Here is a 16,084-nt window from a genome sequence, read left to right on the forward strand (position 1 = left end):
ATTTCTTCCCACCCAGCTCTTAGCAACCTGGGACGCCCTATTCCGGAAAGCGGGCGGTAGGCACACTGCAAACATTGTCCAGTGCTCTGAATGCCGCCCCTCACATGACCCTAAAAGGTGCCATCTAGACATGTTCATTTTGTTTAGTTCCGAATGGATATTTGTATGAATTTCGTTAAATTCAGATATTCGGATGCATCTGAATTTCCAAATTTGAATAGTCCGAATGCGAACGAATCTGAATGTTCCTTTAACGAAAAAACAGATCCATCCAAATTTCATTCAAAACAAAACTATTTCAAACGTGAGACTTTCTCTGGCCAACCAGGTGGTGTTTTTATTTTTTTGGGCTGTTGGGGGTTGCATTATAGGCACGGTCACGTGACTTCATTTCAAAAGGAAAATTTGGACGGATCTGAAATCCGAATAACGAACTGAATCGAATTTCAGATCTGAAAAACAATAAATAAAATTCCAAATTGATCCAAAACAAAAACATTTTTTTTCGGGGTTACATGTCTATTGCCATCTGAGGCTGCCACATTTTAGGGATAGGGATAGGAATTCAAGCTACAAAACGCTCTGGTGTGAATGGGGCCTAACATTTCTAACTGCCCCTATACAGGTGCACTTTAAAGGCATCTTAACCTTTAGAGAATCAATTTATTGGTTTGTGCAGACTCTCCTTCATGTTTTATTAGTAACACTGCTTTAGCTTTTACTACTATACTTTAGCTTTCAAACTTTCCATACATCGTGTATTTATATAACACAATAAAGGCATTCGGATTTGCTGCCTTGGGGCATGAAACAAAGATTTTCTCTGGTTTCAACAGAATCCCATGCAGAGCCGGAGTTGTATTCCAAGGCAATGAAAATAAATAACTACTTAACGATCTAATTTGTATGTACAGAATACCTTCCTGACTTTGTATCAGCTCTAAAGACTTCCTAAGAATGACACAGAACTGCCACTGCAAAAGAACAAATCACTATGAAATTCTGAAATTTCATTTGGTGTTTTTTTCATAGGGGAAGCTCAGAATATAGACTTACCATACACACTAATTAGATGGAAGAAAAAAAGAGTTTGGCCAGTAGAGGGCAGTAGCATGCTAGTATACTGTCACCTATATTCTTACAATTTATGTTTCTGCAGGCAAAGCATGTCCTTTTATCACCAATAATATTTACAAATCTATTTGACAAAATATATCATGGAATATGATTGAATAATCATAATAACAAGGACGGTATTAGGGATAATAGAAGCATTCAGACCATCTCCCTTTGAAGCCTGCAAATGATTTGCATCTGCATCTATGAGAAAGGTTAACCAGGCTTAAAGGAGAAACTCAAAGCTACAACACATAGGAAAATGCATTAGCAGAAACCCATAGACGTATTTATTGATCAAAATGATAAAACATGCTTTTTTAATTTTTTTTTCCGTATGATCCTTTCTCAAATGCTATGCAAATTAGGTTCCACAGGTGTTCTGATACAAGGCTGCTATGAGTACCAGTGTATGCACCATTCCTTTCAGGAACTGTTTGATAGAAGACTCTTTTCAGTCAATGATTATTCACTTAATGAGTTCACTTTTAAAGAAAAATTTGAAAGGAACACACATTTCGGCGAGGAGGACTTACAATACCCAGCCAACCAACACCAGGGGATTGGACTATTTTATGGATTATAGCCATCAACATAATGGGAGATACGTTTTTTTCCAATGCAAAGCCATGCCATGGAAGGGCAGTGACCTTACAGAGAAAAGGACTCAACTGCCTCAAGGAGGAAATGGCCAATGGAAAATGAAATAGTCAACTGTAAATACAGACAGTTATGCTGGCCAGTAATGATTCAGAAAATATGAACATTTCTCAATGAGGTACTTCAATGCCTAAACCTAAATAACAGAACCAAATAAAGAAATAGATACAATTTGAAATCTTTTTTTCCCCCCCTTTTTGTCCTGCTTTTTTTTCTTCTTTTTTTCCTTCAACAATACAATTTGAAATCTCTATCATCTCGTTCCACTTTCTTGTAACATAACATTGCCTTGAAATGTATTTTTTTCATATGTTTTGGGGAAACTGGTGGTCAGTTATTTCTGCCAAAAGTCTCACTCTGTTTCACCTTCAGCAACTGAGTTCACACACTGCTGTAGGATTGACGTGGCAGTTGGGCATGTCTACTACCCTGATCTCTGTCCCCCTTCTGTCAACATTGACTTACAAAGCTCTATCAAGCTGAACGTTAACTGCTAATACAAACCTAAATAACGGAACCAAAATAAGAAATAGATACAATTTGAAATCTCTATTATCTCATTCTGCTTTCTTGTAACATAACATTGCCTTGAAATGTAGGTTTTTCATATGTTTTGGGGAAACTGGTGGTTGGTTATTTCTGTTGAAAGTCTCACTGTGTACCTCTTGCTGTAGGATTGACAGTTGGGCATGTCTACTACACTGATCTCCGTCCCCCTTCTGTCTACATTTAGTTATAAAGCACTATCAAGCTGAACGTTCTTATTTGTGGACTTGTTGACAGACTGGAGTGCCAGAGGTTAACTGTCCCTATGATAACTATAGGAACCTTTAAGTCCCTTCCCCCCCCCTGCAGCCTCTCTAATGTCACATAAAAAGTTCAACAGAGAATGTGAGTTTCCAGCACTAGTCATCAGGTGCAGAGGTATGTCCTCTCCTGTCCCCTAAATATGTCTAGCTCACCAGTGAAATGAATCTTCAAGGGCCATAGTATGTCTACTGCATGGCTATACCTACTTGAAATTTCAGCATACATGCCTAATTTTCAGTTGTCTCCTGGTGGGTCATGTGACTAATGGGTTCCTTTCTCATCTTCTCCAGCATTGGCGTTCAATGACAGCCTGGACTGGCAGAAAGTGGGTTGAATGATGATGGGTATCATCCAACCAGGAAGAGAACCAGTGACCAACATCAGAGTAGGACATGCAGGGCAGCACTGGCGAGACATTTTTGATCAGACTGAAAGCTGAGTCCTGAAAACATTTTCGGAAGCATTGAGCTACAAAGTTAGGAGTAGATTATATCAACTGAAGAACAACTATGACCTTCTTTATTTTAAATTCCTAAAACACTAAGAACCATAACGGAGGACCAAGAGGTCCATCTGTGGCCCAAAACAAACCAGTCGGACCTCTCTTATCCAAAGATACACAAAATTGGTGGGTGGGATAAAGCAGAGGTGGACAAATTAATATGGAATTCAGGATCCAGCCTGTCCAATCTAGAAGCCAACAGTCTTTTCTTTCAGGAGCCAGCACCATTAACAGCAACTAGAGAAAACCTCAAAAGTCAGGCACCAGTTGTACATTTTTAGGAGCATTGGCTACCTAGCTCTGGGATTTGTCCGGCCCTGGGATAAGGTGCTGGAGCTATGGCAGAGGACGCCAAACCAGAAATTTGTCACCTATGTGCTAAAGCTATAAATATAGAGATATTTTGGACAGTAGGTTGCCTTCTGTTACCTTGATGTGGAGAGGAGAGAGGCATACAAGGCTGTCTATACTGTAAAGTTGGCTCTTGCTTGTGAATGTATATATGATGCCAACCACATCTCCCATTACATCAAGCATCATGGTTATTTGTCATTTAAATAGCATGGAGCATCATGGGAAATGCAGTTCAGCAGCCGCAGTAAGGGCTGAGAGCCTTCCTTGGGTTAAAATGTAATTTCAAAAGATGTATGAGTGTTATTCCACTCCTAACATCAGTAAGAGAAGGATGTATGAGGGCGCCAGGACATTTTTTACGCTGATCTTCTTTCTGCTTTTATGAAGTTCCTTTGCTGTCATCTTTGATTAAGTTTGTGCTTTGTCCCTATTTGATCTTTTTTAAACACCTGGACAGCCCGTGTGCCAAGTTTGCCGGCTGCATCATACTGCATGCATCTCAGGCACACATGCTAAATCTCACTAATATCTCCAGGACTCCTGACGGATTTGCGCACATCTGAGTCTGATTTTATACCCGAGGACAGTGATTTTATGGGAAACATATCATTGCCTTTTACAGCGCCGGATAAATCTACAAATATCTCCGGCAGTTTTTTAATGTTTTGTTTTTCTTGTTCATAAACAGGATGGAGAGAATGTCGGGAGAGGAAATGGAAAATTATAATGTATAGGTAGCCTTTTCCTTGTAAAATCAGTTTAATGATGTGCCTCGGTGGAACAATTACCTTAAAGGAGAACTATGAGGTCAGTGTTTTCCCCCATAGTTCTCCTTAGGGTAACGGGAGGACACAAACTAGCGTCCTCCCGTTACCCTAGGCTCAGTATACCGCGAGCTACAGCTCACGGTATACTGAGATGCCGCAGCCGGAGCGGATCCCGACATCGACGTCGAGATCCGCCCAGCTACGTGAGTGACAGCTGGCTCTGCCTATCTGGAGGCAGAGCCAGCTGTACCCGCCCCCTCCCCGTCCGTTCCGCCAGTCAGCGCTGGCAGATCGGAGCGGGGAGAGGGGAATCCAGCCCCTCCCCCTGTCACGGCAGAGAGCCGTGACAGGATCGAGAGGTGAGCGAACCCGGTATTTGTTTGCTCACCTCCCGATCTACTGAGCCGACCTGTGACAGTCTCATTATCACAGGTCGGCTAGAACTATGAGGTGAGTGGAAATCACTCATCTCATAGTTATCCTTTAAAGCAGAGCCCCCTCCTGTTATAAGATCAATTAGACAAAATTAAAGAAAAGCCCAATTAAATAAAACAAAAAACAAGTTTTGCTGCAACAAGTTATTTAATCTGAATATCTATACTGTAGTACTTCTTTTCTGCCACTAGATGTACTCAGTCTTCCGGATTGAATGATGGCCAGCTTCATTACCCCAATTCCTCTGAGCTCAAGCTGTCATGGACCTGCCCCCAATCTGCAACTGGACAGTGAAAGGAGAAGCAGCACAGAGATTAGTTCATCCAGTGGCTTAACAATCGCCATAGCGACCCAGGCGCCCGCTATGGGGACTGGGGCACAGGAGGGCCCGGCCAGGACATCCACATTGATGCCGTGCGGGCCACCTGGGTCGCTATGGCATCTCAGGCTGCTGACTGTCACTGGCAGGTCTGAGGAGGAACGTGTCTCTGTTAGATCACCGACAACCTGTCAGTGATCTGTGCAGCAGCGAGTTCCTCCTCACAGCCGCTGCAGATTCAGTGACAGCCAGCAGCTGTGGAGGGAGAAGGCTGGGCCCGGCGGCAGAAGCGGAGGAGGAGGCGGGCCCAACGATGGAAGAGGAGGTGGGGCCTGGTGACGGAAGAGGAGGTGGGGTCTGGCGGAGGAGGAGGCAGAGCCTGTCAGCGATCATGGAGGCGGATCGGGCCTGACGGGTAAGAGGTGTGAAGCCCCCCTCAGACCCTGCAGAGCCCATCATAGAGAGTCTATGACAGGCTCTGCAGGGTCACTTTCAGGTGGGCTGTTTGGGATATCAAGTGGGCTCTGCAAGGGCATAACTAGAAATCACAGGGCCCCATACAAAATTTTGCTATGGGGCCCTGTGATTTCTAGTTACGCCCCTGACTTCATCTCTTTGTTATTCTGCTTACTTCTCCTATCAACATGCATTTTGTCAGCTCATGAACGTCTTATGCTACGTTTTCCTTTCACATCCCAAGCTTTGCTGTACAGGGACTGAAAGAAGCTGTTTGCAAAAAAATATATTTAATAATGTAATAATGAATGCAAAGCTGCAATAATATAAGTATTTTATATCTGCCTCGGGTTCAGCTTTAAAGCACTCCAGACAGATATAAAAAAAAAAACAATCCTCAGATGTATTTTATATGCAACCAATGTAAGTATTTGAATTTGACTTTTAATCTTGTAATCCCCTTCACAGTAGTACTTTGGCAAAGGGAGAACCAGCACTAGGAGCCAATTAGGTGTGCTGTATTTACATGTGCTGGCAAGGAACATACTAACGGGGGCAGAGAGCAGACAGATGACCTCATCAGTGTACTTTTGCTCTTTCACTGTCCAATCATATGCTGGGAAAGTACAAAATTGAAGTGCCACAGCAGAAATTGATTGCCCAGGTACAAATGTATTCCAAAACAGGATAAAGGAGAAGCTGCAAATCTAGAATCCATATACCTTGTCCAAATACCACAACAACTCTTATTGGCAATAGGATAATCCTAAGCAGGGGCGTCCAAAGGCCGGGTGTCATTGCACGTGCGTGTGAGGTCACCTCGCTTGTGCGCGATGATGTCATCGGGCATGCGTGACCATCTGATTGACGCTTGCCAGCAGCAATCTTGGTGATGGACGCCGGCAGAGAGCGGAGGGGACGTTCACCCAGCGGGATGAGGTATGCCGCCGGGTCCCCTCCTCTCTCCTGACACTGTGGGGCTCTCGGTCCACGACCGAGTGCCCGACTTTTTAGAGGGGATGATACCAAAATGACTGTTAGTGGTTTTGGTGTCACCCCTGCAATGGTGTCACCCGGGTGCGGGCCGCACCCCCCTTGTGACGCCACTGATCCTAATGTTCCAGTGATATCCTTTCATTTTCCAAAAGTCCTAGTCAGATATTTGGGAGCAGGTAGTTGACTTAGCAGAGTTGTTTATTGCAGCAGATAGTCACATTATCTGGCTTGTCTGCCAGGGCTGTGTAAATCTCACGACTGGATGGATAGACATTCAAATCTTTTGGCAGCTAAGACAGCTCATATATATGTTTTTAATCTGTATATTTAGCTGCTTGGAAATCACAGGGAAATGACAAGTGCTCAAGCTCTAACATCTGCTATGGTTGCCAAGTTGGGAGGATGCGAATAGGAGGCCCAATCTCACATATGTCTGGGGTCTCATTTGCTCAAACCCGTATCTGTAATACTGTATAATATAATATAGAGAAAATATAGTGTGAGCCGAAGGAAGCTCTGTTTCTGTTGATACATTTACTGATATTTCTCTGTATTTCAGTATCTGAAGGAGAATACATGTTTCCCAGAAATATGTCTACTTATCTATCCCTTATTTTGTGCAGACAAGCACATCAAGATAAGAAAGCTGTCAGATATAATTTGTTGCTGTGCTGAAAAGAGAGCACTAATCAGGGCTGGCGCTCCGGCCCTGATGTTAAACATATTTCCTAGCGCACTTCCATTAGCACTGTTTATGCCAAAATATCACTGTCCAAAATGTGTCAACCAGCTCCACTGCTCTCTCCAAATAAACATCTTGTCACATTAGCAGCATCCTTATTTTGTGCGTGTCGGTTACGCATAGTTAATGTGTCTCCGGGTAAGAGCTGGATTATGGAGTAGTTTGCTGTTCAATCCAAGGAGATGTTAGTATTATTTTGTATTCATTTAAAAAGGAACTCCTGTCCGTTCTGCTGATCTACGCTTGTTATGGTCGAGATGACATTGTCCTTCAGAATCTTTTACTGTTTGGTGGGCTTCTTTTCCGGGATACGGTCATTCCTGCTTCCACTCTTCTCCAGACACCCCCAAATTAATCTCAGCTTCCATTTAGTCTCACTTCATATTTCGTGCACTGCTTTTGGCCTTACTCCTCTAACACCAAAGTTTTCTGGCTCTGCTGCACTAATTCCACACTGCTGTTCTTGGCTGTATACACTCTCCTCACACTGCTTCTGGCTCTACTCAACTCTCTCTGCACTGCTTCTGGAACTGCTCCACTGTTCTTGCATAGTTCTAGCTCTACTCCACTCTCCCCACACTGCTCCCGGCTTTACCCCACTCTTCTTATATTGCTACTGGCTCTACTCTACCCTTTATGCACTGCCTCTAGCTCCCTCTACTCTGCTTGCACTGCTCTAGGTTTTACTCCACTCTTCTTGCACTCCTCCTGGCTCTATTCCACTCTCCCCACTCTGCTTTCTGGCTCATCACACAAATTTCTCCCTCTGCTCCACTATTTCCACACTGATGCTGGCTCTACTACACTCTTCTCATACTCTCACATGTTTTTGACTCTACTTCACTCTCCCTACACTGCTTCTAATTCTACTCCACCTTTCTTGTTCTACTCTTGGCTCTACTCCACAACTTTGTCACTGCTTCTGGCTCTACTCCACTCTCCTTGCATTTCTTGTGGCTCTATTCCATTCTCCCTGTACTAGTTGTGCCTCTGCTCCATTCACCCTACAGTGCTCCTGGGTCTACTCCACTCTCCCTGCACTGCTTCTAGCTCTACACTACTCTCCCTGCACTACTCCTAGCTTTACTCCACTCTATTTGCACTGCTTCCAGCTCTACTTCACTCTTCCTGCTCTGCTCTTGGTTTTACTCCACTCTTCCTGCACTGATCCTGGCTCTACTTCACTTTCCTCACACTGTTTTTGGCTCTACTCCATACCCCAAGCACTGCTTCTGGCTCTTCTCCACTCTCCTCACCCTACGTCTGGCTCCTGGCTGTACTCCACTCGCTCTACACTGCTTCCAGGTCTACTCCTCTCTTCTCACAATGCTTTTGGCTCTATTCCACTCTCCCTGCTCAGCTTCTAGCTTGACTCCACTCTCCATGAACTGCTTCTAGCTCTATTTCACTCTCCCCTCACTTCTGTTGTACCTACTCCACTCTCTCTGCACTGCTGTTGGCTCTACTGCACTCTCCCCACTGCTGTTGGCTCTTCTCCACTCTTCCCACACTGCTGTTGGCTCTACTAAACTCTCCCCAAACTGCATTTGTCTCTGCTCTACTCTCCCTGCACTGCTTCCAGCTCTACTTCACTATCCCGGTACAACTGTTGGCTCTAATCCACTCTCTGTGCACTGTTTCTGGCTTTACACTTCTCTGGCTACAGTGCTCATGGCTGTACTATATTTTCTTCACACTTCTTCTGACTCTTCTTCAGTCTCTCCACACTGTTCCTGGCTTTACTTTCCTACCTCACACTGTTCCTGGCGCTACCTTAACTGAAACTTCAGCTCCGTTCTGAAGTCTTATAACATGACTTGTACACATGAAGTGGCAGTGAAGAAGGCCTTGATTGTTGTTAAAAGGTAACAGTATGGTCAGAAAGGTTTCATCATCCCTTACTCTAGTCCTATAGACCTTTTCTATCCTATAGAGCTATTAACTTATCGCAGAAGGACAACTGCACCCTGTCTTCTAAGAAGCATCTTTGTTTCCATCCTGTGGCCGAAATGCTCTTCGATGCTGGCCATACCTGCAAAGTGAGCTCCCATAGACTCATACAGGGCCGCTCTCTGAGAATCTTCAGTCTCAGAAGATGAACCTGTTCAGTCTTATGCCCCTACAATGGTGCAATACAAATGGTCTTAGAATATATGTGGAAAGCAGGTGAAAGAAATGATTTTTCTGTTAGCTTACCAAATAATACTAGCCATATACTCCAAATAGTCCAAATACATTTGGAAAAGTCAGTGTTAGTCGTGTTCTTTCTTGTCTTCTCTGTTTAATTTAATTAAAAAAATGTAAAAATTAAAGAAGAAAAATAATTCTGTGTTTGCAAGTGCCTTATAGTTTAGGAAGGGTTTTAGGTGCCACATGTAGAGTCTAAAGTGAAAAGGCAACAGGTTTAATTAATTGCCTGACTTTCCTTTGCTGCTTATACTCACATAAGTGAAGAAAGCACTAACTTGCTCTGGTCAGAGCTTACTCTCTTGCTACCCCATGTGATAGGCATAGTGGGATGAAGGGGAGTAAATCTCTTTGCTCTAGAGGGTAAGAGGAGCAGAGGGGTACATGTACGTATAAGAAGTGAGCGGGTGGCTAAATAAGTACACCTGTTGCTTTGCCCTACATCAACAAAGCACAGGTTCACTTTAAGGGTGCTAAAATTTCACAGGTTTGGAAGCAGGGATGCCTACTACCTTATGGCAATGTTGGTTGTAAAAATATTGCAAAGTTCAGCAACTCACATTTTTTCATGTCTGACGTCCCCCTTTGGCTATAGTGTTGAACTTGATGATTTACTGTAGTTATGATATGAAATGACATTTGCGGCTTAGTTGCCCCTATGGGCTCTATTTCCTATAAGGTCTTCCAATGTTTAGGACACAAAGACCAGTTAAGTGCAGTGAAATGCAAAGTTCTGCTGAGATGTGCATGGAATAACAGAGAGATGACAACCTAGGGAGTGCTAGCCGTTTATTAACATCAGCCCCCCTGCTGAGGATACACGAGAACGGTCGCAGTTTGTTAGGTTCTTAGTGCCATTTAATTGCCCAGTAATAAGCTTTCATAACAATAGAGTCCTTTATATAATTGGTAGGGAAATCCCCAGAGGGTAGTTGTGATGGTACCAGTGCTGCACTTACAGACCAGTTTGTTCTAAGAGCTTGATGAGAACAGATGGTTGATATTTGTGGAGTATAGATGTCCCCTGTCTCCATTCATAAATATCAGAGGTTATCTATGCATAAATAATTTTAAGTATAAACAGGTAATACTAATCTCATTAAAATATAGTTTCAGGTATATGAAAAATAATATATCAAACTACTAATGCTTTTTAGAAAACACTAAAACCATGCCACTAAAGTAACGTCAAATAATCTATTTATTTTACTTAAAGTTAATGTGCAAAAAAACTTTTTTTTTCTAGTTTTGGATGGAGTGGAGAAGAACCATTGTCAGTTTTTTATTTCTGTCTGTTGCAGGTTTTCTGCTGTTAGAATACAATAAAAACAGCAGTGGATTCCATGATCAACGCTGGTGAAAAAAAGGTACTTGCTCTGGTCCATATACTGCTTTCCTACCCTTTGACACCATGGAGAGGTATAACTGGAATATACATCTTCTTGCCATGATCAAGCTGCCACCCATCCCTGGTGAACACCCCCCCCCTCTTTTTTTTCCTCCCTTCTCCCCCTCCCTAACCTCTGGACCTTCCACTTGGCCTCATTACTGTCCCACCTTGACTCCTCTTCCCCCTCCATCTGTAACATATTTCCCAACTCAGCCCTCCGTTCCTTCTCCCTGGACACCCTCTGATCAATCCCCATTTCTAACGGATAGGTGATTCGTCACATACATTGTTACACCTTATATTTTGTAATGATATCCACTGTTTGGATTTTTCTTATGTGCTTCTGTCATTACCACTCTTCTGGACTTATTGTCTTTGTGCAACCCTGATATGCACCTGTCATTTGCACTCTTCCCCTTTGACGTTCTTCCATCATTGTACACTGTATGTCTTTCTTATTTCTTTTTTGCTTAAATAAATCGTTCATTATAGAAAGAAAGCACTTACACAATTATTTTTGTGTATTAATTCTTAATGGTCCACTTAACTTGGGGACGTGGAAGGGGTATGTCCTTTTATTGCATACTTTGTGCTTAAAGGTGTTCCTCTTTCTCAACTCTGGAGGCTGGAAGGGATTTTCAAGGGGAATTTTAGCTTATTTCCTACATGTTATGTAGTCTTCTTACTCCTGGTTGAACATGGCTCTTCCAGGAGGCTACAGTGGAGGCAGATAAAGTGTACAAATACCTTATTTTAACATGATCAGGGGACAAACTCCAGGAATTAAAAAAAATAACCCTTGCAGCGAGGCTACCTCCACATTGGGGTTAACTGGTCATTTTGGTTTAGGGGCTATAAAGAAAAATAAAGAAGATACACTCAATTGAGCCTTGGCCCCATCTGGCGGTTCGACTGATCTCTGCAGCCTCTTCCCCCTCGCTCTGGGATTCTAAGGACCCATGACGTCATCACGCCTAATGCAAGTGCGGTCAACAATTTTTCACCCACCTCCTTAAATTTTGTAATTTTGTAAGTTTATCGAGCTGGATACTGCCAACAGGGCCACCCACGGCTCGAATTTTGGCCAATTCAGCAGGAATCAGCTGAAATTCAAGCCGTGTATAGCCAGCATTACCCTGGGTCTCCTTGTTTCTGTTAGAGCTGATTTAAAGTTCAATTCAAGTCAATAAAAAGTTTCCTACTCTTCCCAAATCTAAAACCAAATGGAAAAAAGGGTTAGCTCTAAGTTTAATTTTAAATGCAGCTGTAATTTAGAATTGCAAAGCTCTTTGTGGTCAAAGGTTAACAAATAGCCTAGGACATTTGAGCATTTATTGCCCCTGAAGCTGCCCTGCCTCCTTTGAAGCCTAAAATGTAACATCTGGGCACAGCATTTGTAGATAGGGCTGAAGCTGTGCCAGCAGACACCATGGCTCTGGCACACTAGTCTGACCATCCTCTGATTTTAGGAACACCTCCTTTCACATAAACTACATTGCCCTTTATATTTGGCAACCCTTTAAGAAAGATGAACATATGACGAATATTGAGATTATGATTCAGACTTGAAAGGTAGATGTTTTCCTGTAAAGACCATATGGAGAATCAACATGTTAAGGTCCTATAGAGGGAAACACCTAATTTAGCTGGCATATGCTCAGAACTGATTCAGGGAAAACATGACAAGCTCTGTCAGCTGAAAGAATCGGTACATGAAAGGTGATATAAATGTCTCATCATGTTGAAAGCAAATTGTTCAATGTATTAAAAATGTCTGAAAAGGAAGTGTTTTGCACTGTGCTTAAAGCAGAACTGTGCCGCTCTGGGTCCCCCAGGGCTCTGGTCATTTTGGCCACGTTGTGCGGAGCATATTTGCACATTATTGCAAACTTACCTTCCAAAGTACTCTCCTCCAGTGATGCAACATCTGAGCACCCCCTTGTTGGTATTTCACCACTGCTGCCATCTTCTTCAGGAAGTGATAAGGATATGGCATTTCTGGAAAGATCAACAGGTATTTTCTGTATTTGTGAAAAATGATTTAGCTTGAAAAAAAACCTAATGTATTCACCATATCTAAAGACTAGTAAGCTCCAATATACTGTATTTGTTCTTGGGTTAAGGTATCCTTTTTTTTCCACCTTACCCATTGACTTCATTGCAATTGGACAAATAGAAAACTCCTTGCAAAATGGGAAACCCCTCAATTTTAATCAGTATCTCAGTATCAGTAAGATTTTAATCAGTATCTCAGTGAACACAAGAACAATTTCCATAATTTTGACAAAACCGAGTTTTATAGAACACTTGTTTAGCTCATTACATGAAAGTAAGGTTAATAATATAACTTAGATTACAGAATCTTCAGTTTTACTCAACTTAGGTGAAGCAAAAATGAATACACCCCACAACAAAAACTACTCCATCTAGTATTTTGTGTGGCCTCCATGATTTGTAAGGACAGCAGCAAGTCTTCTAGGCATGGAATGAACAAGTTGGTGACATATTGCAACATCTATCTTTTTCCATTCTTCAAAAACCCCCTCTTTTAGAGCCTGGAGAGTGACGTTCAACTTGTCTATTCAGAATTCCCCATAGGTGTTCGATTGGGTTCAGATCAGGAGACATACTTGGCCACTGAATCACTTTCACCCTGTCCTTCCTCAGAAATGCAACAGTGGCCTTAGATGTGTGTTTTGGATCATTGTCATGTTGGAAAAGTGCACGACGGCCAAGGGCATGGAGTGATGGAAATGCAGCTCCCCCGACACCAGCAGCACTCATGCAGCCCCACAGAAGGACACTGCCACTACCATGTTTCACTGTAGGCACCATGCATTTTCTTTGTACTCCTCTCCTTTGCGTCACCATACAGTTTTGAAGCCATCAGTTCCAAAAACATTGATCTTGGTCTCATCACTCGTAGATGACACAAATGCATACCAATCCTCTGCAGTTGTGTCACAGGAAACAATCACCCCAGCTTGGCGTTCTACTTCTTTAGTTAACTGCAGTGAACTTGCATGGCGATTTTCTTCAACCCTTCTCATCAGAAGACGTTCCTGTCGAGGTGTTAACTTCCGTGGATGGCCTGGACATCTCTGTGAGATGGTTGCAGTTCCATCGTTGTTATATTTTTGTATCACTTTTGCTACAGTATTCTGACTGATTAGTAAAGCTTTGCTGATCTTCTTGTAGCCTTCACCTTTCTTGTGTAAAGAAATTATTTTCTTTCTCAGGCCTTGTGACATTTCTCTTCCATGTGGTGCCATTGCTGACAGCATGAAATGAGAGGGGGTTTTCTTTGTTAAGTAACACCCTTTTATAATTACTTGTCTGCTGGACACCTGTGTAAGAAATAGTTATACTCATCTGTAGTTGAATGTTTGTTCATTAGGATTTTGTTGTCTAAAATGTATGTATGTTTGCTCCTATGACTTTCATTGGGGTGTATTATTTTTGCAACATGGTCTTGAATGAATTTGTTAGGAAAAAAACTTTTTTGTGTGTGCAAATTAACAAATCTTGGTTGCAATTTGTATTGCTTCTGACCTGAAGAAGAGAGGTTCACTCTTGAAATCTTGTCTTTAAGGTATCATTGCACACTGCAATACTGCGTTATATAAATATATATTTATATATATTGTATAGCATTGCAGATGTACAGTACCGAACAGTGTACTCTACATCGGGCAATGAAAATACTTACCGGGACCCGCAGTGAAGATCGGAGGACGTCACTTCCGCCGGCGACACGTCGCACTGACGCTGACGCGCGAGGTCGGAGGTCGCTCGGAGGACGGTTGTAAGTGCGAGTGGTCGCAAAACAGGTAAGTCGTTAAGCGAGGATTATCTGTACAGTATATGTAAATAAAATAGACTCCAAACCATAGTTTGCCTTTAAAGGTAGTATGTTCATGGGGTCGCAGACTTTCTGTATCCAAAGCATGGCTAAATCTGTCAATAGGAAGAGTGATAGTCACAGCAGGCACTCATGGCAGGGAACCCCACCCTAGGTCTGCATGTGGGTAGCTCACACTTTCTAAGCGTTGTGTTAGGAGTGCTATAACACTTTACAATCTGTGATTGATGACTGCTGTATGCAACATTTGCACAAAAAATAACAGGTAAGGGTGGGTTAGCGCCCATTAAAAACCAACATCACTGATTGACTTCCAATCTGCTATACATTTTACATTTGGAAACCTCCTTCCGAAAATCTGTGGCTTCCCCTGCCCATGAGAAGCAACAATCTGTTTCATGGGTGGAAAGGAAGATATTTACATGAACATCTTTGTCATATTTCCATAAGGAGTGATTAAGCAGACGCCCCACATGTCATCACTCTGTTAGTACGTGTCATCTTCTAAAGATAAATGAAATGAATAATACATCACAGCCTGGGCAGGAGCGTCACACTGCAGCTTGCCACAGCCCTGCCGAAATAAAAAGATATTCCATAAGGCTGGCACAGGCTGGACTGGAAAATAATTAAGAGCAATGTGCTTTGTAATTTCAACACGACAAAGTCAGATTAGAATCTTTAAAGGAGAAATTTATGTGATGTAGAAGTGCTCTTGTGTAATTGGAAAATGTATTTAGATCTGATAAGAGGCTTCACAGCAAAGACAGTACGCCAAAGCAGTAAGATCAAGAGAGAATTCTCACATTCTTCATGGTAGGGATATGAATATACCTCCAATAGCTCTTTGCTTAAAGTAGGCCGAAACCCTCTGCTAACAGAAACTATTTTACAATCATCCCTCCAACTGACTTATTACCAAGGCTGGATGGAGGTAGAAGAGGCTCCCACTTGGGGTACCATGCTGTGGGGGTACATCAGGGACAGGAACCTCTGCTACCTTCACACTGCCTGACTGAGTTCTTAAAGTGACTGCTCAGTCCTTCAGATTACACTGGGTGGGAGATAATGGTTCTAAGTCTCTATTTGGGCTTGGGCGTTGTCTAAAAGAGACATTTACATTAAGATGGTCACCATAAGACCAGTAAATACTGTATATACTGGATAATTGCCTATTGGCATTGAGTGTTAGTGTGAAGTCAAGGAAAGTATACAAGTTTCTCGAACTTACACCTTCAATTTGTCTTACATGTCAACTCAGTGATGCAATGATGGAATGAATGGAAGCAGATCACTTAGTCAGAAGTACCTTAACAATAGCTACCAAGAGATAATTTACAAGGAATAAGGTAAGCATGGCGGATTTTGAAAGAGTTGTCCACTTAGGATATGTCTCCCATTTGGAAGTAAAATTAAGAAGGGAAGTCTTGTACTTCTTTAATATTTTAGCTGAATGAAAGTATGTCACTGCAAAATAAAAACAATTGG

The sequence above is a fragment of the Nanorana parkeri genome, unplaced genomic scaffold, assembly GCF_000935625.1.
Source record: "Nanorana parkeri isolate BGI_ZX_2015 unplaced genomic scaffold, ASM93562v1 scaffold950, whole genome shotgun sequence".
In the NCBI taxonomy this organism is placed as follows: Eukaryota; Metazoa; Chordata; class Amphibia; order Anura; family Dicroglossidae; genus Nanorana; species Nanorana parkeri.